This window comes from Anolis carolinensis, chromosome 2 (genome assembly GCF_035594765.1).
Source record: "Anolis carolinensis isolate JA03-04 chromosome 2, rAnoCar3.1.pri, whole genome shotgun sequence".
NCBI classification, from domain to species: Eukaryota; Metazoa; Chordata; class Lepidosauria; order Squamata; family Dactyloidae; genus Anolis; species Anolis carolinensis.
This window is the reverse complement of record NC_085842.1, coordinates 235,021,860-235,049,852: the sequence shown is the minus strand read 5'-3', so window position 1 is coordinate 235,049,852 and position 27,993 is coordinate 235,021,860.

Sequence of the window (27,993 nt, the reverse complement as noted above, 5' to 3'; positions counted from 1 at the left end):
CGGCCAGTGTGAAGAGGTCCTCAAGCCTGGACAAAAGAGTGTGGGTTCTATCCCTTCCTAGGAGCTCAAGCAAAAGTAAACTGCTTCTGTCTCTTTTAGCTTATGTTTTCTTCCTTACTACAACTTTGGCCATCTTGACCCCACTTAGATATTGCTTGGTTACATGTGTCCCGGTTTTCATTTGTGAACTGTTGGAGAATGCGTTTCTAGAATATGAAGTTTCCCAATCAAATTTCTGTTGTGTGATTGAAACACACTGCTGTTTGTGGAAAGGCAGAAATACCACAGTGATAATGATTTCTCCCATTAGAAACACTGCTCCCCTGGAATCAGTTTTCAGATTGCATGGTGGCTGCAGATGGGTCAAGGAGTAGACACAGAGAAATAAAGAACTTATCAAAACCCTGCAGGATCCTTGGATCAATGTCACAAGAAGGTCAAGTATTCACATAGTATTTTGATTGCATTAATTATCTTCCTTGGGCCCAGTAGGATTTTACATTAAAAAACAAAGTTAGACTAGAAGAGCAAAATCAAATTCTACTCACAGTGTTTTTGAAGCTTAGAGTCAGTATAAAAAAGTTATTTCCACCATGGTATGAGAAACTGAAAAGAAACATAAAGCTCTTGTTTTGGCAAATATAGATGTAGTCAAAGAATATGTTCATCAGATGTCGAGTTAATTCTTTATAGGAATTTTCTCTACTCAAATACAAATGTGCGTAAGAAAGGAAAGAGGAATTATTTGGAAAAGGAGGAGTGATTTACTTCTTCATTCCCAAAGTCATTCCCACACCTCTAAGTAAACTCTTAAACAGTCAATAGCAATGCATTTAAAAAAATATTAATTTGGGTTCAGTTTTTTTGGTTCTAATAAAATATTGTTCTTTTTTATCAGTCTTACACAAAAGGTGACATTTATTTCTATATGAATATATTGAACTAGAGGTTTAATTCTCCTTCTTCTAGACAGTCTCGGTTCCACGCAGTCTGCCAGTACGCCGGGCCGCAATGAGGCCGACCTTGCGACCTGCTGGAGCATCCCTCCTGATGGTTGAAGGCTTGCCAATATGCTGGTGGTTTCCACCACCAAAGGGATATTCAACAGGATTCATAGCGACACCATGGACTTGTGGCCAGCAGTTCCTCTTTGTCTTGTATTTCTGGAACACAAATAAAATATTGTTCTTTGGGTACTAATATCAGTTTGTATGTTTCCCTATATTGGAATGTCTTATTTGAATAAGATGTTACTGACTGGATATCTGAATCACCAATATTTTATCCAAGAATCTAGGAAGCAATGAAGTATCAGATAACTGGACATGTTTTAAGTAGTGCCAGTTTTTGTAACTGTGGAATTGTCATCGCTGGGTGAGGTCACCTGGGGTTTTGGAGTTGGTTGCCATCTTTATGCAGATGGCACACAACTCTACTACTCTTTCCCACCACAATCCAAGGAAGCTCCCCAGATCCTGGACCAGTGCCTGGCAGCTATGATGGATTGGATGAGAGACAACAAATTGAGACTTTATCCAGACAAGACAGAGGTCCTCCCGGTCAGTCGCGAGGCCAATCGGGGTATAGGGTGGCAACCTGTGCTCGTTAGGGTTACACTCCCCCTGAGGACACAGGTCCACAATCGGGGGGTCCTCCTGGATTCATCGCTGACGCTTGAAGCTTGGGTGTTGGTGGCAGCCAGGAGGGTATTCATACAGTTAAAACTTGTGCGCCAGCTGCGATCATACTTTGAAAAGGCTGACTTGGCCATGGTGGTCCCTGCCTTGGTTACATCTAGAATTGACTACTGTAATGCACTTCTACATGGGGCTGCTTTTGAAGATGGTTTAGTAATGGTAGTTAGTGCAAAGGTCAGCAGCCAGATTACTAACCAGAGCATACCACGACCCTACTAAAGCAGTTCCTCTGGCTGCCGACAAGTTTCCAGGCTCAATTCAAAGTACAGGTTATTACCTATAAATCCCCATATGCTTCAGGTTCAGCCTATGTTCGAGACTGCATCTCCTTCTATGAACCGGCGAGGGCTCTAAGATCTGCCAGGGAGGTGCTTCTCTTGGTCCCATCTTCGTCTCAAGTGTGGTTGGTGGGGATGAGAGAGAGGGTCTTCTCGGTGGTAGCCCCCACTTCCACTATATATTAGAAAACTTTTTACCCGGGCTAGATTCGATCAACTCGACATTAAATCTAAGCTAGGTAGACGTCAGAATATCCCCTATACGAAGATAACCTGTGGGTGCTGTGAGGCAGATGCAGAAGTGGAGGACTCGGAACACTTTTTCTTAAAATGCCCCTATTACAACAGGATTCGATCATTCTATTTAGAACCACTGCTAGAGAACTATACTCTTTTAGAGAATAAGGAGAAATTGCACATCCTTCTACAGGGTTCAGATAAAAACTCTATTTTAAAACTGACCCTTTTTACGCAAAAAGCGCTGGCCATCAGCGAGAAGATGGAAACGGAGAGCTGTGATATTAATGCCAATAACAAAATCCAAATTTAAAATTTACTATGGATAAGCCACTTGTTTTACTTACCCTTGCCCTCACTTAAACCTTACCTTAAGGGAATAATTAATTTTAATTTTATTCTTTTTATTTTGTATTTGCACAACCACCTAGGAGTGGGTTGGTAGGCTAGTAGGCCGGGATGCTTTGTATCTATACATGGTTTTACATGGTTTTACTGTATGTGTGGGTAAGTGTGTACGGTTTGTATGTTTCACATGTTTTGATATGGTCAAAATCGACTAATCAATAAAGAGTTGTTGTTGTTGTTGTTGTTGTTGTTGTTGTTGAACATACTTTTAGACCATTGTGTGCGAAAGTCTCAAGTCATCATTGTCATGACTTTATTCTCTCAATTAGTGCTACAAAACCCCCTGGTTTACTGATATTTCAGATGAACACAGCTATGTATTTAATTCTAAGATGTTTCAGTACTGCTTATGATAATTTGTTGTTATTTTCTATGATATTTTAGATCTACTGTTAAGGCAGAAATACACCTACACGTAAACAGCATTCTGTGGTGCATTCAAAGGATACATGGCTAATTGAACAAGTAATTTTGAAGAATGCAAAAAAAAAAAAAACCTACCTTCAACAACAATGAAAATGTTTATTTTTTAAAAACCTAGACTTCTATTCTTTTCCTACTGGTTTATACTAAAATCTGTAAAATATTAAACCTGAATTGAACAATGTATTTTCTTTGCAGACATAATTTTCTTTCACTTTCTTGAATTGGAAAATAGGAAAGGACCAAGCAAGATCTTGGCATACCACTTTTAGCAGCAGAATTACAAAAACTGTATTTCATTTGTGAAGTGCAAGGTCAAAACTGCTGCTTTTAACTTAGAGTTTTTAAAGTTCTATCCTTAAATATATAGTAAATGCAAAGTGATTTCTGAGCATGATTTAGAAGCTTCCCCTACTCCAACTCATCTCGATCTTCCATATTTAGATTATTCATTCTTGCACTTTTGGCTGCACATTTACATATGGAGGAGATTAAGAGATTAATTATGAATATGAGTTCTGGGAAAGCCCAAGATCACATGGGCTTCCTACTGAATGAATTAGCTTTGGCTCCAATATTACTGGAGTGGTGAACCTGCTTTGGATTTTAGTCTGACTTATATTAGGTTTCATCCAAGCTTTGTATACGCAGAAAAGGCTCAGCACCTTGGATAACGTTGTTAAAAATAATATTAAAACCTGAATCACTTTCTCCATCCCAATGATATTGGAACCAGTAGCCTCTACTGGGTGTGTTGATATAAAACCTCTGCCAGATGTTTTAATTCTAAATCTTTCATTTATGTAAAGAAGTTTTTTTGAGTCTATGTCTTTGCCATCTTTTGATATAACTCCTCAACCTGGCAAAGACTCTTCCAAATATGCAAATTACAGGTGTATTTCTTTTGTCTATGTCAGATATTAATTGCCACTTGTGCAAATAATTATCTTCTAAAAGTAATCCCCTGATTTATGTAGACTGGGGGAATTTAGCAAACATAGGTAACATATGCCTGGTTCATTTCAAGGCACAATTCAAAGTGCTGGTTATGACCTAGAAAGCTCTATGCTGCTTTGGTCTAGGCTTTCTGCAAGACTGTATTTCCTGATATGAAACTGCCAACATTTCAAGATCTTCAGCAGATGGCTTCCACCCATCACCCTCACAGATGCTTTTGATAAAAACAAGGAAGACATCCTCTTTGGCAGGTACTGTCAGATTGTGGAATTCTCTTCCATGGGAGGCTGCTGGTCTATTAACTGTCCACCACATAAGCTCTTTTAATTGAGGTCTGCTGTATTTTTTATCATTATTAATCTATTTTGGCTGCTTTTTAGAACAGTTTTATATTTGTGTTTTAACGATTGTTTTAATTATACAGTTGTCTCTCCACATTTGTGGTGTTGACTTTTGCTGATTTGATTATTCATAGGTTTGATTTAAAAAGTGTTCTTTCTTGGTCAGCTCCGTTGGTCATGCTGGAGGATCTAGAGATTTCAAGAGATAATACCTCTCTAAGAATCTCCACGTCTTTCAATGTGATTCAGTGGTCACAACCAAAGCGGAGGTTGATTACGCTGGAAGACCTAGAAATTCCTTGAGAGGTGTTCCTGCAGGCAAAAAAATCAGCAATTTCCTATGTTGTGGTTTTTCACGTTCACATGGGTACTGTGCCCCTACCTCAGTGAATTTGGAGGGCTAATTACCATATATACTCGAGTATAAGCCAACCTGAATATAAGCCGAGGCCCCTAATTTTACCACAAAAAACTGGGAAAACATTGACTGCAGTATAAGCCGAGAGTGGTAAATTTCAGAAATAAAAACAGATAGCAATAAAATTACATTAACTGAGGCATCAGTAGTTAAATGTTTTTGAATATTTACATAAAGCTCTAATTTAAGATAAGATTGTCCAACTCTGATTAAATCATTATTCTCATCTTCTTCAATGTAAATGTGCTTATGTACCCTTTTAATAATAATAGAGTAAAAGAATACATGTAATAATAATAATAATAATAAATACAGGAAAATAATACATGTAGTAATAAATAGAGTAAAATAATAAATATAATAATAATAAAATCAGAGTAAAATAAATGTAATAATAATAATAGAGTAAAATAAATGTAATAGTAGCAACAATAATAGAGAAAAATAATAAATGTAGTAATACCAATAATAATAGAGAAAAAATTAATGTACCATGTATTATCGAGTATAAGCTGACCCAATACCTGAGTATAAGCCAAGGGGGGCTTTTTCAGTCTTAAAAAAAGGGCTGAAAAACTAGGCTTATACTCGAGTATATACAGTATGTGTTATTTTAACTTACATCATTATTCACCTTGAGACCTATATTGCAAAGAAGGTGGGTTATAAAATAAATAAATAGGCAGGGAGCTGCTTATTGTTGATTGGTTGTTGACTTTATTGCTTTGCCTAGTGACAGACATGATACGACTTTCACTGTGTAAAACAGGTATGGGCAAACTAAGGCCTGGGGTCCGGATGCAGTCCCCTGGGTGTCTACCTTAGGCCCTCCTCATTTTTCCTTTTCTCTTGAGATAATAATGTGGCATCCCTTATGCAGAAGGATGGGGGAGGAAGGTATGTAGCAGCTGAGAGCCCTTTGGAGCACTCTCAGCCACCACGTGTCCCACCCTCCTCCCAGCATATGGACAGTTCGGGAAGCTCAATACTGATGTTGGGAGGACAGCTCGAGGAAGGCCTGAAGTGGTTGAGACCCCTCCGGAGTGGACTTAGATGCTACCTGCCTCACCCTCCTCCCAGCATAATGCTGAGAAGACAGCTCAAAGATCGGAGGAGCATTGGGAAGGAGGATCAGGACAATCATCGCATGTCTCTTTTTTCTCCCGGCATAAGGATGAGTTGAGCATCCTTGTCCTTATGCCAGGAGGACAACCTGAGGATGACCCGGGCCCTGTCCCACCCCCTCCTGGCCCCTCCATCTCCCAGGCCATCTCCCTCCCGGTCTGGCCCTCCTGGCTAGGCCCACAATGTGGCCCCAAGGCAAAAACATTTGTCCATGCCTGGTGTAAAACATTTGTTTATTAGAAATCGGAAAACACTTTAACAAAATAGATTGGCAATTTATCTTTGTTATAAAAGTTGTATTTTGTTTTCTTCAGGAATGTATGAAGTGGGTTAGAGTTTTGTATTGACTTGTAAGATGTAGAATATTTACTTATGATGTGTTTTTTCTAACTTATTTGCCCTTGTTTATGGCACTATGCAAGGATGTTTACTTTCCCAATTGAGATATGATTTATGTTTGGAATATTAGACAAAAAGTCATGGTTTTGTGTATTATTTCTTAGAAATTAACATTATTCTTTAGAATATAATCTTTCATTGTTTTTCTCAGTCTCAGTTATCCATGATCAGTGCATTTGGTAAACTATTCACTCATCACAAATTTGATCAAAATCTGGATTGATGCAGATGGAAACAATACACCTCAGACTGAATTTGTTGACATAAAGTTTGGTGGTGCTCAGATATTATTACTGATTTAGAAATATGAATTCCCATCTCATATAATTGAGATGAACCTAAATAAATCAATATCCAGGCTAACATTGAATCCAAACTTTTAAATGTGAGTCTTTGGAGGAAAATTAACACAGTCAACTATAATATTATATATCTGAAAATATGTTTTATGAGATATTTATGTAAACATTTAAAAAAGAAATTAATAGCACATTTCTGAAATGCTGATGTTGTTCCTCACAATGATGGATTTGCTTAAGGATAATAATAATAATAATAACTTTATTTTTATATCCCTCCTCCATCTCCCCAGACGTACTCAGGGCAGCTTACATGGGGAACACGTCCAATCCAACAATAATTAAAACCAACCATAGATTAAAACATAACTCAATAAAATCAATAACATTACAAAATACAATAATGTAATATGAAACAGCATCATCAACCAACAATCTATCCTGTATTGAGCACTGAAATATGGGGGAAGGGACTAGAGCAATATACTTCTAAATTTTTTTAAAAAAAATTGTGTCAGGAGCAATTTGAGTCACTCCTGGAGTGAGAGAATTGGCCGTCTGCAAGGATGTTGCCCAGGGGACGCCCGAATGTTTTGATGTTTTTACCATCCTTGTGGGAGGCTTCTCTCATGTCCCCACATGGAACTGGAGCTGATAGAGGGAGCTCATCCGCGCTCTCCTCGGGTGGGATTCGAACCTGGCATCCTTCAGGTCAGCAACCCAACCTTCAAGTCACAAGGCTTTAACGCACTACTCCACCGGGGGCTCTACTTCTAAAATAGGACTGGAGGACAAAATGAATAAGAATAATAAATTAGAACTGAAGGAGCAATGTCATTTAACACTAAACCTATAGTACGAAGGACAGGGATAAGGTGCAAGGACTGACGGCAGTTATAGTTGGGCCGAATTTCCTATTGTTGTTCAATGCAGTTTAGTGTAACAGCTTTCCAGGCAGTAGACTATATTATTGGACTTATTTAGAGTCATGTACTACTTCTTGGGGTTTTTATCTGTATTGAATCTACCATAGAATTATAGAAACATGGAGCTGGAAGACATCACAAAGGCCATCCAGTCTAACCCGCTGCCATGCAAGAATACACAATAAAAACAATATCCAATCAAAGGTCTAACTCGGATGTTGGTATATTCTTGTATACATAGTCAACATTTTGGTCTACATCAGAATAAAGTTTACCCTCCCCTCCTCCTGGACTCCTCATACTTGTGGAACCTTAACTTCTAAACACAAAATCACAGCTTAATCTATATTCTAAATCAAGTTTATGGGATAATCTAGATTTGCAGATTGGGCCAAATGAAACACACTCCCTTCAAACCCATTTCGAGCTGTCCACATGATATATGGGCAGTTCCACAGCAGAAATGTTGTTTCTGCCCTTTAATCCATCATCAGAAGAATCACAGCCAGTTCTGGGGCTTCCAGAATACCTGGAATGATCCATGGTGATTCTGTCATATGGACAGCTGGATCCGGGATGGGCTAGTGTCTATATGTCAGAAAGATCACTACTAGTTCACCAGCTCCCTGACAAAGTCTTGCTGACAATCTCACTTCTGGTGATCACATGGCTTGAATGCTCTGTTGTAACCTCACTCAAAGCAATGTCACCAACCGCCCTGCTAGAGTGCTGTTTCTAGCCAGTAAAACAGGACTGGTGGCCCTCAGGAAGACAGAGCACCAGTGCCAATGTGATGTCTGTGTGAACTGCAAAATGACTTCACGGTACTTCTACACTGGTATGTCTGGACTCATGGTGTATCTGGGGAAGCTATGGAGCAGACTATTCTGCAGTACTTCACGTGATGCAGACACAGCCTGTTTCTTCAGACTTCTCTTACCATCCCTTCTAGCTGGACAGAATATGAAAAAGGGGGGATTTTTTTAGTAACTTAGCTATTTAAGTGTTTTGTCATCTTTTTAAAAAACTTGCAAATAAACGAGTTGTTGATCTATTTATTTTGTTTTTTAATTGGGTTTTTTGTATTTGTTTCTCTCAGCCTGATACAAAGAAATGGGAGAAAAAGAGAACTCTTCCATGATTCATTAGCTGGGAGAAGTAACAGAGATTTTTGTAGATTAAAAGAATCACTGAATAGCATCCTGCCTTTTATGTTTTCAAAAACAGAATCTGACCATTGTTTCTTTGTCCAAGCACGAATTCCTGATGATCTGTTACCTCCACCCCTCCCAGTGATTCCTTTGGTCTACAATTTCTAGCTTGGGTCTTAACCGAAAACTTCATGGCCTCAACATGGTACCTAATACGGAGACTTTTTGGTTTCTTCACTTGACCTCTATTTTCTTTCCTCCCACCTAGCTTGGCAAAGAGTTCTGGACTATTGAAAGGCTTGAACACTTTTTGTGGTATTTTTGGTTGGTACTAATGAAGGCATTGCTCAACTGTGGATTCTGGCTCTTCTCCTTTTGGGTCAGCAAGGCTATCTTACGGTCACCCCCCCCCCTTTTTTATTATCTCTCCTACAATAGTTCTTGACTATATTGCAATTATGAGGAGCCCCGCAGACACCATCTCTGCCCGCAAAAGTGTTCTGTACAAGCTCAAAACCAAGATATTAAAAACCAATCTATTCCTTCCGCTGAGTAGGCCAAAAGGAATTAAATGAGGAACATAAGGCAAGTGAAATAAACTCGTTCACAATCAGCCCTTTCTACATCATGAAGTCATATCCACACAGGAGGGGCCTCCGGATGAAGGGATCATATTTTCCTTTTTGGTGTGTACACCGAAGGGAGAAAGAGCAAGAGAGGGAGAATCCACCCCATGAATGTACAGACTTTCCCTGTGTGAGGTTAACAAGTTAGCCCATGCTGATCACTTCTGGCTAGGCATTAATCACGTATGGAGGAAACAGAAGCACAAATATGACTGTGTGTGGTTTTTAAAGAGACGGACGGATGGGGAGGGAAGGAGAATTTCTTTGGGTTTCCCCTCTTTTTTGTAAAGTCCTCCAAACGCTTTCTGTCTCACCCTTGTACTAACAACAGCAATCCAGGGAGCGTGAGAGCTCTTGTCTGGTTAGCTGGCAATGTTTGTGAGGGATGGCTCATCAAAAGAGTAAACTGTTCCCTTTCACTTTGTTATGACAAGCTGGAAGCATGTCTGTCTTTGCAGGTCGGGGTGTCTGAGGATGTGCGATTTTTTTGTGCCTTTGTTGTGGTGCAGCGGCTGGAATAGAATTACACAAAGAGGAAAGTGGGAGGGAAAACCCAGTTTGAAGTGCTGGAGTGTTTGCATGTGTGTATGTGTGTGCAAAATCAAGAGAGGAGGAAGAGATGGATTGCTTTATGGCTCACTCAAGAAACCTGAGCGTGGGCCCAGAAGAGGGTGCCACAGCTCACGGTCTAACATGCACCAACACAACACCGTTACTATAAAGTAAGATCTCCCTATATGGAAACTGTTTGATAGACTCTACCCTGCTTGCTTGCTCGCTCTCTTCGTCTCTCTCAAAACGGCACACTCCGGAGGGAAGCCGGAGTCGAGTAACTGAGTGTTAATTATGTCTGAGTGGATTGTAGAGGAAAAAAGAAAACCATACACTGTATACGCAGAGAAATGCTTTCGCTGTGAGGAAACTAATGATGCTTTTATCAGGAACAATATAAAGATTGCTTTTTTACTAGTGCGTGTCCCCCAGGGTTTGGACTATGAGATATTTCTGTATCTGGCTTGAGGTTCCTCTGAGCTTTTACATAATCAAATCAATATAGCTATGATTCACCCTCTGGCAAGAAATGCTCCTTGCAACTTGCTGCCGCTTCTTCAGTGACTGAGGAGGAAATAAATAAATAAGGAGGAAAAGAAACTTATTACAAATCCGTAAACATTGATTTGTTTGGGCTTAGGTTTGTACTTTTCTTTAATTGCTATGGAGTGAAAAAAAAGAGTAAGAGAAGAGGGTGCGGAAGAGAAGACGGTATACAAGGCCATGGTCATTGGCCCAGGGACGTGATATCGAGTAGAGTGGGCTGAGGAGGGAGGGATGAGGAGTTGATGGAGTGGCATGAAGCAACCTGATGTATTGTCCAGACATGTCAAAGTCAGAGACAAGGACAAGAGCACTGAAGTCATGGAATAAGGCTATTCCCTTACCACGCATAAATATCCGATTTCCTTTTGGTCCGCAATCAAAGCTTGTCAAAGAGCGGTGGGTGAAAGGAGGGATACCTTGAGCCCTTGTCTGACTTACACAGGCCGAGATCTCACACCAGTCCTGAATACCCACAGCTGGATTCTGTATTTGTGCAATATTCCAGTCCTGTTATGCTTCCCTTTCTCACCCGCCAGTTTCTTACCCTTGTTGTCTCCCTCTCTCTGTTGAAATGGACAATGCAGTCTCCTTGAGACAGGCATCTCTCTCTCTTTTTGTTTAAACCACTCTGTCCAGTACTATATGTGCTTGCAGCACTGTATTAATAAAGAAAGAATAGCAATAAAAATCCAGAATGGGAGTTTGTATTTTAAGAGAGTAGAAAGGAACAAGAAGAGATAGTACAGTCAGCTCCCCATATCCACAGATTCAACATACATATATTCAAAATAATTTTTAAGTTTTCAAAAAGCAACCTTGATTTTGCTATTTTTCTACATCATCTTATATAGTGGGACTTGAGCGTCATCAGACTTTGGTATCATGAGAAGTTATGGAAGCAAACTCCAACATATACAAAGGACCCATTGTATACATATTTACTCTCTTCACTAAATTTGTGCCCAGAGCTTGGAAAGTTACTTTTTAAAAATAATTTCTCAAAAAGTAATTTTTGTTGGTACTCATGACACTGTTAAAGAACCAAAGTCTTTTCCAGTGTGTTGCTCAGTACTTTTTGTTACTTTATGTTACTAACACAAACACATACCCTGTTTCCCCGAAAATAAAACATCCCCTGAAAATAAGACATAGTAGAGGTTTTGCTGCATTGCTAAATATAAGGCCTCCTCTGAAAGTAAGAACTAACGAAGTTTGTGTTTGGAAGCATGCCTACTGAACAGAACACAAGAGCATGCAGGATCAGTAAATGTACGTTCCATAGATCGTTGTACATGGAAATAATGGTAGTAACAAGAAATTCTTGATAGGATTCACAGTTTGTCTGGTTATGCTGGTTTGTGATGACAACTACTGTACAGTATATAATAAATGTTCATTTTTTTTTGTTCAACAATAAATGTGAATTCTTTTTCATGGAAAAAGAAGACATCCCCTGAAAGTAAGACCTAGCGCATCTTTGGGAGCAAAAATTAATATAAAACACTGTCTTATTTTCGAGGAAATACGGTACAGAGGATTGGTTAAAAATGGCCCAGAACTTGAAAAATTCATGTCGAAATGCATCTAAAAATGTTTAAAATGCCCCTAACACTAAATTCAAGAATCATTAGAAAACATTGCCTATTACTCCAATAAAATAATACATCTAGTGAAGTTATTTTAGAAATGTAATTTAATGACATCCTTGTCATGAAAAGGGGGAAAGGGTCGCTAAAGCCCAATCCTCCTGGGTGGTTTCCTTACAGACAGGATTCAGAATAGGGTTGTCTTTGTTGTTGCTCTTCTGTAAAGCTTCTAAGCAAAGAATGGCCTGAAAATAGGGAGAGAAGCTGAGAGCACAGAAACTCTTGATCCAACCATTATGTCCCTCAGGGACAATTTTCTCTGAGGACCTGACTGTTTCCCCCCTTCTCCCATGATATTCAGAGGGAAGGCAAGTACTGGGCTACCAGCAAGATGATAAATAGCTTGTGCTGAGAAAGAACTTGGCATAGAATCTTGATCCTTACATCCTAGGTCTTTCCCTTTGTTTTATCTCTGTGTCTTCCTTTTTTCTTCATCATTCCAGCCATCTCAACAAGTTTGCTATCTTTAAAGATGAATTTTCTCAGATTCTCTCTCTCTCTCTTTCTGGCAGATCATCTCTCCCCAACCCCCGCCCACCCCACCAGCCTTCAACCTCTTTACTCCAACCCCATTTTTGTTGCTGCTGGTACAGAAATTGAAATTGTACAGCAAAGCTCTGTCTAAATGACATCTCTAAGGATGCTGTTGTCTTATTTTCCCCCGGGGGTGACACCTCTGTCAAGCTTGAAAAGAGAAAGGGAGACAGCAAAACTATCACGGCTTTTAATTTGGAAGAAAGTTCCATTCCTTCCACTCAAAGATTTTTTTTTCTTTTGCAAGATTTGCAGTTTCCTGTCTACAAGAAAATTTGGACTAGCTATAATTGCTGGGGTGGGGGAGGTATACTATGCATAGCTTTACATGCAAACATAATATACCTGTTAATGTCCTAGTGCTTCAGTTTACCCAGATGAAAACTAGGATTATTAATCCTTACCTCCTATGAGTGAATACAGGGAGGCTTAATTAATTTTTGCAAAGCATGTGGAGATTCTTTGATGGAAGGTGCTTAAAAGCCGCTAAGTAAGTATGACGGTAAGTAAGTAAGGCTTTAGAATTATAAAAGAGAGCAGGGGAGCATCTCAATATGATGTTTCTGCTTTCTCTTCTTTATCCACCTGTAATGTATTGATAGTATGTTAGTTTTCCTCCATAGTAAACCCAAACAAATAAGCAAAAGTAACAATGGTCCAATATGTTGTTGAAAGCTTTCATGGCCAGAATCACTGGGTTGCTGTGAGGTTTCTGGGCTGTATGGCCATGTTCCAGAAGCATTCTTTCTTGACGTTCACCCACATCTATGGCAGACATCCTCAGGGGTTGTGAGGTATATTGGAAAGTAGGCAAGGGAGGTTTATATACCTGTGGAAGGTCCAGGGTGGGAGGAAGAACTCTTGTCTGTTGGAGGTAAGTGTGAATGGTCCAATTAATCACCTTGATTAGATTGTCCGATGATATTTTTTAAAAAATAGCTGTGTGGTGTAACAGGAAATGATCAAAAAGGCAACTTATGGGTCACTTACTGTTAGGAAATATGTCTCTCTTATTACAAAACTCATGATGGCTCTTACAAGTACGGCATATATTATGTATATTGGGACTGATGTATGCTCTTGGTATTTTATAACAGGATCCCAACTCAAATATATTCCAGGATGGCGTACTTGCCTCTTCTGCTAGTAGAAGGCCCTGTATATAAGCAGAAATATACTTCTACCAAGAAAACCTTCTCTGACAATTGATCTCAAAACAACAACAACAACAGTAATAATAATAATAATAATAATAATAATAATAATAATAATAATAATAATAATAATAATAAATATTTTTACCCTGCCCTATCTTCCTGGTGGAACTCAAAAGCTGGCAAAACAGCTTTGCTGGCCGAAAGTCCCATAAAGAGTGAGATATTGTTTTTAAATTTATATTTCATATTTTAATGCATTTGCCCTGTTTCAATTGTTTTGTATCATGTCTGGTGTTAGCTGTCTTGTGCCTCTATATTGAGGAAAAGGCAGGATAAAAATGATGGTGATAACGTGATCCCCTCTCACCAGCCCAAGGACACGGTCACAAAGTTACATTCAAGCTAGGGGGCTAGATGAACCACAGATCTGGCTAGTTCTAGCTGGCTGAGCTAGGCTAGTTCTAGACTTCCCACATGTATAGGCTGGAAGGGGTTTGGAGTCAACATATATTCAGTGATCCTAGGGTGCTTCCAGATAACTCCAAAATGTGGGGTTTGGGGCAAAAAATTTCAGGACCTGGCAGCAAGTCTACATACAAACCTGTCAAACCTAGGAAATGGCACCATCCTCACACCTTCCTTTGCAGCAGATCAAGATGGAGAGCGAACAGGGAAAACTAAAAAAAAATCTCTCTGAGATGCGCTTGACCCCATATGCTTACATGTGGAGATCCAAATGTAAACACAAGCAGATTTTTTATTCTCTCTCTTCAGCCAATTGCTAATTCAAGCTCTGTTTAATGTTATAAAGCTCCAATTAAAGGAATGGCTGCAAGGAGTTCTAAGTGCTTTCCAGTTCTGCTTCCCTTGAGCCACCTGTGTGTCTGTGGTTCCATTTTTGACAGCCCGATCAGCTGTTTTGGGTTTTAAAATGCACACATGCACTGGAGCAGTCCACACAGGGGAAGGGAAGGAAATCACGTGTTTTGCATGACTGCAAGGATATACAGTCATGCGAAGGTGCACATTTTTGGGGCAGAATTGGGTTTTAAGCACATCCTTTTAACACATGCTTTTCAGCTGTTAACCTGATTTCTCCAACACTTTTGCTAAATGTCATTTACCCCTTCCACCTTTATCCCGGTTACTTCCAGGTTTTTAGGCATGTGCAGAGTGTTAATATAGCTGAATCTTGGATAGCTGTAAGTGTGCTCTTAATTTGGTGTGCAGACATTAAAAATGCAAGGTTGCACTGACTCGATTGTATGGCATTTCTTAGTTAACCAGGTGGGTTATGGACATTTCTTCCCCAAAGTAGATGTTAAAGAGATATCGAATTTTTAGAGCACTAAAAGTTCTGTACCTCCAAAGTTGAACTTTACAGCTCTCTTTCCTTCTTTAGATTGTGCAGTCATTGCTACTGTGACTGTCGTGTGCAATCTGAATGTAGAAAAAAGCACTTCTATTTCTTCAGTCATTTATTCCATCGTTATTTTGGCTATTCTCCTCCACCACAATGGCATGTTTTTATTTTCAAAAAAGATATTGTACCATGTTTAGGACTCTGAGTTTAGTAAATTTAATTAGTCACAGTGATGCCTGTGAAGTTTCCTTAGCTTTTCACTGAGTAAAAGGCTAAAATATATAACAACCAGTAAGGCAGAACTGATGAAGAATGAAAACACACACTTCATATGAAGTTAATAAGGTGCACAGTCTGACCACATCTCACCATAAGCCAAAGGATCATGTGAACCAGAGAGCATTTCAAAACAAATCAAGTTTTCTCCCCAGCGGTACTTTTCCTTTGTTTTTGAGATTAAAAGGGAAATCTATAATGCATATGCTTGAAAAACAAACAAAGAAAAACTACATCTTTCAAAAAGCTTCCAATCCATAACTCACAAGACTAGATTAACTATTATATTAGAGCTATAGTGTAGGGACAAATTGGATGTCCTTGCAATTACTTTATTAAAGTCTTTAAAATTGGGGAGATATTCTTACGAAAGAGCATATTTAAAAATGTGCTACCCTTTGTCATTATTCTCTGATGGCGTATGATGAAATACATGTTTGTTATTGTTGTGTGCCTTCAGGTTATTTCCAACTTACAGTGACTCTTAAGGCAAACTAATTTCATGGTTTTCTGGGAGTGTGACTCACCTGAGGTCACCAAGTAGGTTTCCAATGGTAAGCGAGAAATTGGATCCTGGTCTCTAGTGTTGTAGTCCAATGCTCAAACCACTACACCGGCTCTCAGATAGGGTTTATATTAGTATACTGTAATTCACTTTTCTAGCACTGCATAAAGAGTACTCAGTACTTTATTTCACATTAGTTTTGACAGGTTGTGCAATGCTTCTAGAAGTTGATTAGTTGCAGCTTTGTCACTGAATCATATAGCCAGCAAATGATTAGATCTGAGTGTATGCTTGGACAGCTCCTTTATTCTACCACTCAGCTAACCTTACTTTAGTAAAGGTAAAGGGATTTCCTTGACATTAAGTCTAATCAAGTCCAACTCTGGAGGATGGTGCTTATCTTCATGTCTAAGCCAAAGAGCCGGCATTGTCCATAGATGCCTCCTAGGTCATGTGACTGGCATGAACTGCATGGAGGGCCATTACCTTCCTGCCAAAGCACTACTTATTGATCTATTCACATTTGCATGTTTTCGAACTGCTAGGTTGACAGAAGCTGGGGTTAACAACGGGAGCTTATCCCATCCCACAGATTTGAACTGCTGATCTTCCAGTCAGCAAGTTCTGCAGCTTAGTAGTTTACCCTGCTGTGCCACTGTGACTCCTGATAAAGCTTTACTTTACCCTTATGGGGAAACATTATGCTCCGCCAGCCTTAAATAATTCTGTTTATAGTGTTCTTTGAAAAGTGAGGATAAAGTGATAAAATGCACAATGGGAAGTTGGTTTTTTGACAGGCCATATGCAGAATTGGTGGCTATCCCAACTGAAATGGAGCAGGCCCTTGGTATCCACTGGGGTTTGGTTCCATGACCCCACCACTACCCCCAGATACCTAAATCCATGGATACTTAAGTCCCATTATATTCAATGGTATTGTACAGTGGTTCTCAAACTGTGGAGAGGGTCAAGCCCTGGAAGGGTGGCTTGCCACCCAAACCCTTTTCCCTTCAACCCCACACCACCACTACAAATGAGATATGTGCAATGTTCATATGATTTTTTTCTTTTCTTTTCAGTTAGTTCACACAAACATGTCTCAGGGCTCCACGAGAAATATTTCCTTCCAAAAGGGCTCTGTGGCTGAAAAAGTTTGAGAAGCCCTGATGTAGTAAAATAGTGTCCCTTATATAAAATGGAAAAACTGCAAAAGCTGGGTTGCAGTTAAACATCAAGACAATCAAGATTGTGGTAATCAGACTGATTGATAACTAGGAAATAGAGGGAGAAAACGTGGAGGCAGTGACAGACTTTGTATTTCTAGGCATGAAGATTACCTCAGGTGTTGTCTGCAGCCAGGAAATCAGAAGATGTTTATTTTTTGGGAGGAGAGCAATGACCAATCTTAATAAAATAGCCAAACGTAGAGACATCACACTGGCAACGAAGGTCCGAATAGTTAAAGCAATGGTATTCCCCATAGTAACCTATGAATGCGAGAGCTGGACCATAAGGAAGGCTGAGCGAAGGAAGATAGACGCTTTTGAACTGTGGTGTTGGAGGAAAATTCTGAGGGTGCCTTGGACCGCAAGCAGATCAAACCAGTCCATCCTCCAGGAAATAATGCCCAATTGCTCACTGGAGGGAAGGATATTAGAGACAAAGCTGAAGTACTTTGGCAACATAATCAGAAGATAGGAAAGCTTGGAGAAGAGAATGATGCTGGGGAAAATGGAAGGAAAAAGGAAGAGGGGCCAACCAAGGGCAAGATGGATGGACTGTATCCTTGAAGTGACTGGCTCGACCTTGAAGGAGTTGAAGGTGGTGACGGCTGTCAGGGAGCTCTGGCGTGGGCTTTGCATGAGGTCACATATAGTCAGAAGCGACTAAACCAATAAACAACAACAAACATATAAAATGGCAAAATCAAGATTTGCCTTTTGAAATCTTTGGGAAATATTTTCAAGGTGTGGACGGTTGAATCTGGATACAGACCCTGCGGACTCAAAGAGGTGCCTGTACTGATTTTTCCTACCTAAAAGCCTTTCAGATCCATATTTTTACTGCTGACCATTCAAAATTCTCCTAGTTCAGGGTTAATTTTTCAAGATAGCTATCACCTCCATGGTCTGAAAAGAGGGAAGGAATTGCCTTTATCCACCTTGAATATTTGCAGGGCAGGGTATTTAAGATGGTAAAGATTAATGCATAGAGTTGGGAAGTTTGATATCTCAGCTGGTATTGGACCATAACTTCCATCATCCCTAATGACTGCCCATATTAGCAGATTGATGGGGCTGGAGTCCAGCAATATCCTGGGATAACAGAAGAAACTTATTACTTACTAGTCAGTAAATGTTTTTCAAAATCAACAAATAACTGAACTTTTCAAATTATTCACTGCTGACATGAACATTTCATAGTTTGGAAATCATATGTAGTTTTGAATGACAGCTCCCAGAATCCCCTCTGTTCTCTTTCCATTGAAATGCTTTACATACTCAGTTTTTAAAATCATGTTTGTCTAGTCAATAGACAGGTGAAATTTAAGTCAAAAATAACCTCACTAATATACCTGGAACAACCATCAGGTTTCTGGAGGCAGTAATTCAATTAGATTACTTTTTACCATGTTGAGATCTTTGGAAAGAATACCTGTACTAATTGACAGTGTATAAAAGGCCAGCAAGAAGACTCATGCTAATTTTGATTGGGCCCACTCCATCAGGGATAGCTGCAAATATTCCATTTTTCTGGCTGAGGTTTCTGGGAACTGTAGTCCAAAACAGTATTTTGTGACCAGATATCTTCCTATTTTTATTAATGGTTTAAAAATTGAGAAACCTGGTTCAGAAGCAAATGATAGCTAGGAAGAGGCAGTTCCACCCAAATTTATCAGTCCAAAGACTGCTCTCAATGCCTCAGATCTCTCAGCAGTGACCTGTCCTTTACCCGGTTCTCCACTCAGCCTGGGAACGGGGCAGCCCACAGTGTCCCCAGGCTAAGAGGAGGAAACATGTTGCTGTCAAGAGCTCTCCAGAGAGCTCTTGGCAGTGGCCTGTCCTTCTCCTGGTTTCTCCTTTCAGCCCAGCGATGAGGCGGGCCTCCGTGTCTGTATACTAAGAGCTGGGGTGAGGCAGACGAGGGCCAGAGGGAAGAGCCCAAGGGGCCATGCCCAGCCCATGGGCCTGGGTTTGCCCATGTTTGCTCTAGCCATATAATGTCACAAGCACGGTTGGTGGGGACGAGGGAGAGGGACTTCTCGGTGGTGGCTCTCTGGCTCTGGTACTCTCTCCCCAGGGAAATCAGACTAGCCCCCACTCTGTCCACATTCCACAAAGACTTGAAGACATGGATGTTTCAACAATAGGTCAGCTTGTAATCTATTCCTGCCCAGCCCTAGTTGATTTCTGTCCTGCTTCCAGCACTTTATTCCCACCCCTGGTCCTATTGTCCTGCGGGTTGCACAAGGCTTGCCCCTCCTCAAGTTGTTTGTCACTTTGTGTTTTCTGATGTTCATGGATGTATTTTATGATATTTTACTCTGTGGTTTTATTTTTTTAAAATTTACTGTTTTTATGTATTTCATTTCATTTTATACATTGTGTACTTGTTTGGGCTTGGTTCCCCATGTAAACTGCCCCAAGTCCCTTTGAGAAGATGGTGGCAGGTTATAAAAATAAAGTTGTTGTTGTTGTTGTTGTTGTTGTTGTTATTATTATTATTATTATTATTATTATTATTATTATTATTATTATTTTAGAAAAACTCCAGTATTTGTGAGTAAACCTATTTCTTTTCTACTTTGTTTCTACATAAAAACATGTATATGTATGGTGTTGGTATAGGACTAGTAGCTGCTCATGTTCTGCTTCAAAGTATTAACTACCATGCTTGTGAAACACATTATCTTTTTCTCATATTCCTCAACAACACTTCCAAGGAATGCATGGATTGTTCATGCCTTCTTTGTCTGTTCAGTTTGGTCCTTTCCCTTCTCCTTGACTATTTAATGACTCTGTATTTCACAAACGCAAACAGAGTGATACCTAGTTATATTTGTTTGAATTATTATTATTTGCTTAGTATTATTACTAACCTAAATACACTGAAGGCAGCAGATCCCATCTGATCTGGAAAGCTAAGCATGAGGAATCACTCAGAAATGACAGGTGCTGTGGGCTGTAATGAAAAATGACCAACCACCCCTGAATATTCCTTGCCTAAGAAACCCCTATGAAATTCATGGATTTGTCATAAGCCGCCAGGTGGTTTGATGGCACATATGCACTTTTTAGACTGCAACATCCATTGAGGATTCTGAACTACTAGTCCACTCTGATAGAAAACCTACCTCACATGAACTTATGGCAAGAACCACAAAGCCAAAAGAGAATGAGAAGGATTCCTATAAATACCTTCATGACACAAGCATTCCTATTTAACTACGTTCCCAATGTATGTGCACTTAAATGTAACCACAAGTGAATCTCCGTCTACCTAAAAGTCAGGGAGGTCAAGATCCAAGCACAAAATTAGCTCACACTGATGTGCATAATATTAATAATAATATTAACAACAACAACAACAACAACAACAACAACAACAACAACTTTATTTTTGTATCCCATCTCCATCTCCTCAAAGGGACTCGGGGTGGCTCACATCGGGACAAGCCCAACCAACACAGTTAAAATAAAGCATAAAATTCATAAAACAACATCATAATAACAGATAGACAACACACAAATAACATAAGTAAAAACATAATCGAGCCAACACTGGCCTGGGTAAAACAATTCTGAGGAGCATTTGCAGGACTAGTGCAATTCAGTGTCGACGATAGTGGTAATAGCTAAGGTTCAAGAGCCATATGAGGAAACTTGGGGTGGGGGGCAATGTGAGATAGAGCCCTATGTCTTGTATGCTTCTTATTTTATGAATATCTATAGAAATGAATATGTCACTACACCAAGGAGAGGAATTGTGCAGCCCTCCAAATATTGGTGGTCCATCAACCATTGATAGCATAGATAATGTTGAGCAATTCTAATTCACCGACATCTGGAGCGGCACTATACATTTGATCTGGTTTGTGACAAATTATCATCATGACTTGGCAGGATAATACAGATGTCCAACTTTGGCAACTACAGCAGATAACTGCTTGATAAATGATTGTCTACTTATTCTATATAGCCTATCCTATGTTTCTGTGCAAAAAAGCACATCAAAGAACAATGCATGTATATGAGGAGACGTTTGTTTTCACACTTTTTCCTCACACATTCAAATAAATCAGAGAATAGACTTTTTAAAAAATCTAATAAGGCTTTACACTCCTTGGGATAGACAGATACAGGCCAGTAAACCAAAAGAAGGAAAGCAACACTTTTAAAAAAGCGTATAAATAGCCCCATAGGAAGGAAATGAAAACCACCCTTCCAACTTCTGAAGTAGAATAATGAATGAACAGACAAATGAAAGCGAGAAAGTGGTGCTTTCCTGGAAATGACGTGACAAGCTAAAGGCATATGGGACTGATGCTTGAACTGTTTTCTAAACATGTGTGTGTGTGTATTTCACCACCTTTTCCCGAAGCAGTAAAAAAGAGAGAAAAACCCCAAACTCCAACACTATAAAATCCAAATCCAAGGCCTGTCTTTCAAGCAACCTTTAATTTGGAAGGTTTTGCTTGGAATCGCCAGATGTATCTAATTTTAAGTTATTTCTCTGAACTTTGAGACTTGCTCCGTATCCCTCTGCTTTGTAACCTTGAAAATTGCAATGTGCAACCATTATTTCAGACCTGTATAACGCCTGTATAAGATATACCGTAGTTCCACAAATGTCTTTAATTTTGAAGGGAGGGCTTGTCCCATAAAAGTCACCTCTGAAATGGAACAGTGATATAGCAACACGTGGAAGAAGAGTTCATGCCCATTTCTGCACTGCTATGAAAATCCTGTTATACAATAAAATTTTGCTGTTAATAGCAGAGCATCAGTACAACACTGATTGATGTTGGACCAATTTTTGGGTTCAAATAACTTCTGGACTGAATTGGGCATCACCTCTCCCTTTCTTATTAAAAATCATCAGAGGAAGAATAACAAAGATTTTCAAAAATAAATGTTGTGGCTGGAATGCTATAGGGCCATTCAATCAATTCTTGAACTGTGACCCAACACATAGGGAAATCCAATTAATTCAGTGGTTCTAATCCATGGTGTTCAGATCTTTCCCACTTGTGGGCTATGAAAGTTAATAGAATATTTCACAATGAGCTTTTTGGCAAAAACCTAGCCCACAAGTACCCAAATATAACATGGATCTGAAATTAGGACGTTTCTACTTCTCTTCCAGAATGGCAGCTCAAAATGCACTTCCTAAAATCTAGGGTACTATGTCAACCCAACCCAAAGTTTTAGTACTGATAACTATAGGCCACTGCAAACAGGCATAGCAGAGCAAAATACAAAAAAGTAACTATTAAAATGGGCAAATACAAAATAATTATATTACATTATATAGTAAAACATAAAGGTAAAGATTTTCCTTGACATTAAGTCATATGTCTAGCCATACAATGTCACAAGCACGGTTGGTGGGGACAAGGGAGAGGGCCTTCTCGGTGGTGACTCTCTGGCTCTGGAGCCAGCGTTGTCCATAGTCACCTCCAAGGTCATGTGGCCGGTATGGCTGCATGGAGTGGCATTACCTTTCTGCCAGAGCAGTACCTATTGATCTACTCCTATTTGTGTGTTTTCGAACTGCTAGGTTGGCAGAAGCTGGGGCTAACATGCTCCCCGGATTCGAACCACTGACCTTCCGGTTAGCAAGTTCAGCAGCTCAGCTGTTTAACCCGCTGTGCCATTGGGGGCTCCACATTATATAGTATCAATCCTAATATAGATCATATAAAAGTTTATCAAGAAAGATAAAAAAACCAAGAAAACAAACTGACTGGCAACTATTTAAAGACTACTTAAAAATGAGAAAATTAACATAGTAATTTGAAGGTAATAAGAATAAAACAAGGAGAATATCTAACTCGGACTAAGCAATAGAGAAAAAAAAAGAACGCTTGAGAAATATGACATTGACTAAGAAAAGGATGAAGGATTGACCTTCACCGATAACACCACACAATAGATGGAAGTCATTTTGGTTTTATTAGTTTTTTATATAATATTTTTTCTTTCCTTCCCCCCCCCCCCCTTTTCCCTTTCTCTTATCTTATCTTTTCTTCTTTTTCCTACACTTCTTTTCTTGGCTTTTTAAAAATAAACCATAGATCTGAAAAATGTAAACTTCAATAAAAATTATTTTAAAAAAAGAAAGAAAAGTTTAAGAACAACTTTGAAGTTCTCCTGATGAGTTCAGCGAATGGGTGCTAGTGTTCCATTCATAGCAGATTGGCCCAAATAGGCCCCTATCCAGTTTTCCAGATTACCCTGAAGCCTTGGGGTATCCCAGAATTTCCAGTAAACTCCAAAATATTCATTGACTTTGCCCAATGCAGAATCAAGCAGGTTTAAAGCTAAAAACCCCCCCGAATGAACCCTTTGCCGTCCCACTTTTTCAATTACTTTAAAAATGTCCCAGTTTCTCTCTCCTTCCACCTTTTCTCTCTGTCCATAACTCACTTCAATAATTGAGTTCAAAGTGCAAAAGTACTTTGCATTTAATTAACTCTACATGGAGACAAGGAAAGGTGAAGGTGGACTCCGGCCCTTCCTAGTAGGCTCAGATAAATGCAAATTGTAGGAAACTTTGTGTTCATTCCTATTAATAATTTTTGCCATGTTGACCACAATCTGATGTTGCTTGGATACATGTGTTCCGCTTTACATCTCTGCAATGTTGAAAGGTATGAGAGTTATATCATTCTTATGGAATCCGTATCAGAGACCTCCCAACCAACATGGCCATTAGAAGGATTCTGATTGCTGTGATTCAGGAAAAGAATATTTTCAGTGGTCCATTTGGAAGTACAATGTTTCTAAGCACATTTTAGGAATATGGATGCAATTGCATATTTCTTTTTTGTATAAGTCCATGTATTTTGGATAGGACTAAAAACAAAGTTCCCATAATGCTCTAGTGAGAGCCATAGTTTCTTCTGTTGGGAGAATCGATGAAGCCTTATGGGCTTCCCAATGCAGCCGACAATCAAGACTCCCCCTCCTCAAAGTTTTCTAGAAATATGTCAAAATGTCTGAGAAATCATGTTGCATATAAAACAAATGACAGTTCTTTGAGTCACCAACAGAATCAAGGCCTTGTTTGGTTGACCATTTTAAAAAAGAAAAGTGTGGGAGTAAATTCATGGGGTAACAGATGAGCTCCTTGACCACCACCCCAAAAATAACACATATAATGAAAACAACGATACCATATTCCCTGATAAACCAATGCCAGAAAAGCTCTTGGGGATAAACCTTTTTTTTTGTCAGTCCCCAGCTTTTACCAATTTAAATTCTTGGCAGCATATTAAAAAAGAAATGCAGAAGGTATTTGAGACTGCAATCCCTCAGGTACTAAATCTAGTGTTTCCTGGCAATAGATGAATGTTGCTGGAGTTTAAACCTAGCAGCACCGCAGCACCAGATCTCCATAGCTGTTCGTATTTATACTTAACAGACAAATATGTCATTCTTTCACTATCCTGTTACACAGGCCTTTTTTCACACTCTCCCCACACACCCCTCTCACAGCCCTCCATGTCTTTGATAATAATAAAGGTTAGAGAGACTTGTGGCCATGGCTGGGGCCAATTTGTTCGCTCAGTTCAGCAGAATGCGCCTCCCCCGTTTTTCAATGAGAGGCGTTCAATTCACACGCCCCGTGCTCATGCCTAACGTTCAAAGATATGCCTTGCTGACCCCCGGGCTGAAAACTGTTCTGGTGCTCAGATGTTTTGCATTCAGTTAGTTGCACCTTCAGATACATTCAACCCAAAGAGGCCCACATCGGGCTGTTTGGATTTCTGCATCTGAATCCATCAATCTGGTTTGAAACTAGTCCCTCTACATTTCACTGTTACACTTTGGGTTGGCAGTACATTTGGACAAACAAAAGGCAGGGATCCCTTAATGGGAAATCCCTACATAAATTTTAATTTTATTTTTTGTACATATAACTACAGTACAAATATTATCTATAATTTTCATTATAATTGAAAACAGTTTGGGCAGAAGAAACTTTTTTTTCATGTCAGGAGCAACTTGAGAAACTGCAAGTTGCTTCTGGTGTGAAAGAATTGGCTGTCTGCAAGGATGTTGCCCAGGGGATGCCTGGATGTTTTTTGAACCGGCAACCTTCCGGTCAGCAACTCAACCTTTGAGTCAGAAGAAGAAACTAAAAACTGTTAAAATTAATAAAATAGAGCAACAGGATGTTGCATAAAATAAATTGTGAAAAAGAATTCAAGTGGGTATTCTGTACTAGGCATAGCACTGCAGTGCACCATATACTCCTTATTTGTACAAATGCATGGCTTCGGTTTTATAGTGGTGTGCAGCTTCCAGTGTGCTATCTTCCAAACGCATGCAGTTGAACTGACACCAGAAGATGTTATGTATGCCTATTACTTAAATATGTACATTTTCTATATCAGTGATTGCCAGGGCTGGCCCAACACGGAGGCCACCTGAGGCGGCCGCTTCGGGCGCAGGTCCCCGGGGGCGCCGTCAAGCTCCCCCCCCAGTGGGGACCATGGGCTCGCTCGCCGGCGAACAGGAAGGCCTGTTCGGCGACGAGCAAGCTCTCCCACTGCAGCATGGCCTGCTGGGCAAGGCCAGCCAGGCCAGGGCGCACTGGGCGGGAGGCAGGGTCAGGATTGGCTCTGCCTCCCACGCTGCTCGCCCTGGCTCGGCTGCCATTGCCTAGCCGGCCAGGCTGCAGAGGAAGTCCCTCCAGGCCGCGGTTGCCGCGGCCTGGAGGGACTTTCCCGCCGCCTGGCCAGCTGGGCAGGGTGCGTGGGGCAGGAGATGCAGAGATGCAGAGCCAGCCTTAAGAAATGGGGCTACAAAGTGGAGTCCACGACATGCGAGTATGGAGAACAGCAAGCCACAGACCACCTATTACAGTGCAGTCTGCCACATATACAATGGAGGACCGTCTTACAGCAACACCAGAAACACTCCAAGTGGCCAGCTTCTAGTCAAAAGAAATCTAGTACAATGCCAAGTTTTTAACTTTGTGGTTTTTTTTATACATTATAACTGTATTTTCAATTTGCTTCTGACACAATAAAGAAAATTATCCGCAGAATTTTTTTTGCTCATCAGCTGTCATTAGTATATTTTATGTGTGACCAAAGACAATTCTTCATCTTCCAATGTGGCCAGGGAAGTCAAAAGATTGGGCACCTTTGGTCTAGACTTTACTATAACCAGGTTATCTTGTATCATAATTTAATGTCCTGGTTAGGCGAATGTGGAAGGGTTGTATAATATTTATTGGAGTGAGATGAGCGAGAGATGGCTGCTAGGTATATCCTCTCTGTCAGAACTTGGAAAAGTTCCTCTGTTGGACTATACCTCCTAGAATGTGGGAGTAACTTCCTCAGGCTTTTTTTCCCTCTGCCTCATATCTAGGTCCTCATTGATTAAATCCATTTGGCTGCCTGAATGTGAACTTAATAATCAGATCCTGCTTAAGCTTGTGCTTCCTCCGTAATTGACTCTTGCATATTGATTGAGATGTTGATGTGTCCCAGTATTTCTCAGTGGTAATGCAGTTGAGAATGGGCCTTCTTTCCTTGCAGCTCTCTCACGGCACTCGCTGTACTGCTGTCACCACACTTGCTTTAATGGATAAAGCTGTCATCCCTAAAGCTAGAATGTCTTGGAGGCACAAAGACGAAATTAACTGTTCAATAATTTATGGGACATGGAAAAAAACTTTACCCAACAACTTCAATTGATTGCAGTAAGTGTTTTGACTGCACTCCCCTGTTTTGCATAAAGTCAGCTCCTTTTGAGAGCCTGGTTTTTTCCTACTAGCGAGGAAGCTTCTCAGCTGCTTTTTCACTAAAAGGTGAAGCGAGCATCTTGCTTGCTCTAAGGGATTTTTCTAGGATAGGGGCAGCTTGGTTTTTCTTTCTCCTGCTCTATGAGCCCAAACAGGTTTGCACTGAAAAGCACCCCCTTCCCAAAATTAAACCAGGCTATATCATGGTGAAGCATACCACTACTAAGGTTGAAAATGAACCCAGCCCTACTGTTAGGCAGAGCAAAGCAGTTACCATAAGAAGCAGGTGGTAGGATATTGGTGGAGACTGCTGAACAACACCACATGGGTTGTCTATGCCCCTAAACTAGTGGTTCTCAACCTGTGGGTCCCCAGGTGTTTTGGCCTACAACTCCCAGAAATCCCAGCCAGTTTACCAGCTGTTAGGATTTATGGGAGTTGAAGACTAAAATATCTGGGGACCCACAGGTTGAGAACCACTGCCCTAAAATAACCTGCTGCTCTGAGAATGGATCCCATTGGGGACAGCTCCATCTCCTAGTCCAGTTCAACTTAAAGTGGTGGATTGTGAACCTGATACTGGTTCACAAATCATCAGTTGATTATCCATTGTTTTCAGGGAAAAATCAACTACTGAAGACAATGGACATGAATATGACAGTAGACCAATATAACGTGAGATGCACTTGTCTACTTCAGCCAGTTTAACATGGATGTTGAGATGAGATCTGAAACTTTAGCTTCTGTTTTCAACTAGCCATAGTTTAGCACCATGTTCAGATCCAAAGGTGCTGTGGTTAATTTAAACGATGTATTCCTGAAACATGCCAACTCCAAACTAGAGTTCCTGTAGCTGTGTTGTTTCAACAACTATCACTGCTTAAGGTTTTAAAGCTGATGCTAGGTAGAGTTAATTGCCAATGAAAAAAGTTCTAATATCCTCCTTGGGGTCATGTAGAAGCTGAACAGGGAAGGTGGCAAGAATCATTTTCCATTATGGCCCTAGTTTATCCACCCTTGGACTCTCCACAGATATATATTTTTTCCTTTCCTTGCCTAGTTTATCCATGCCTCACAGCCTCTGAGGATGCCTGCCATAGATGTGGGCGAAACATCAGGAGAGAATACTTCTGGAACATGGCCACACAG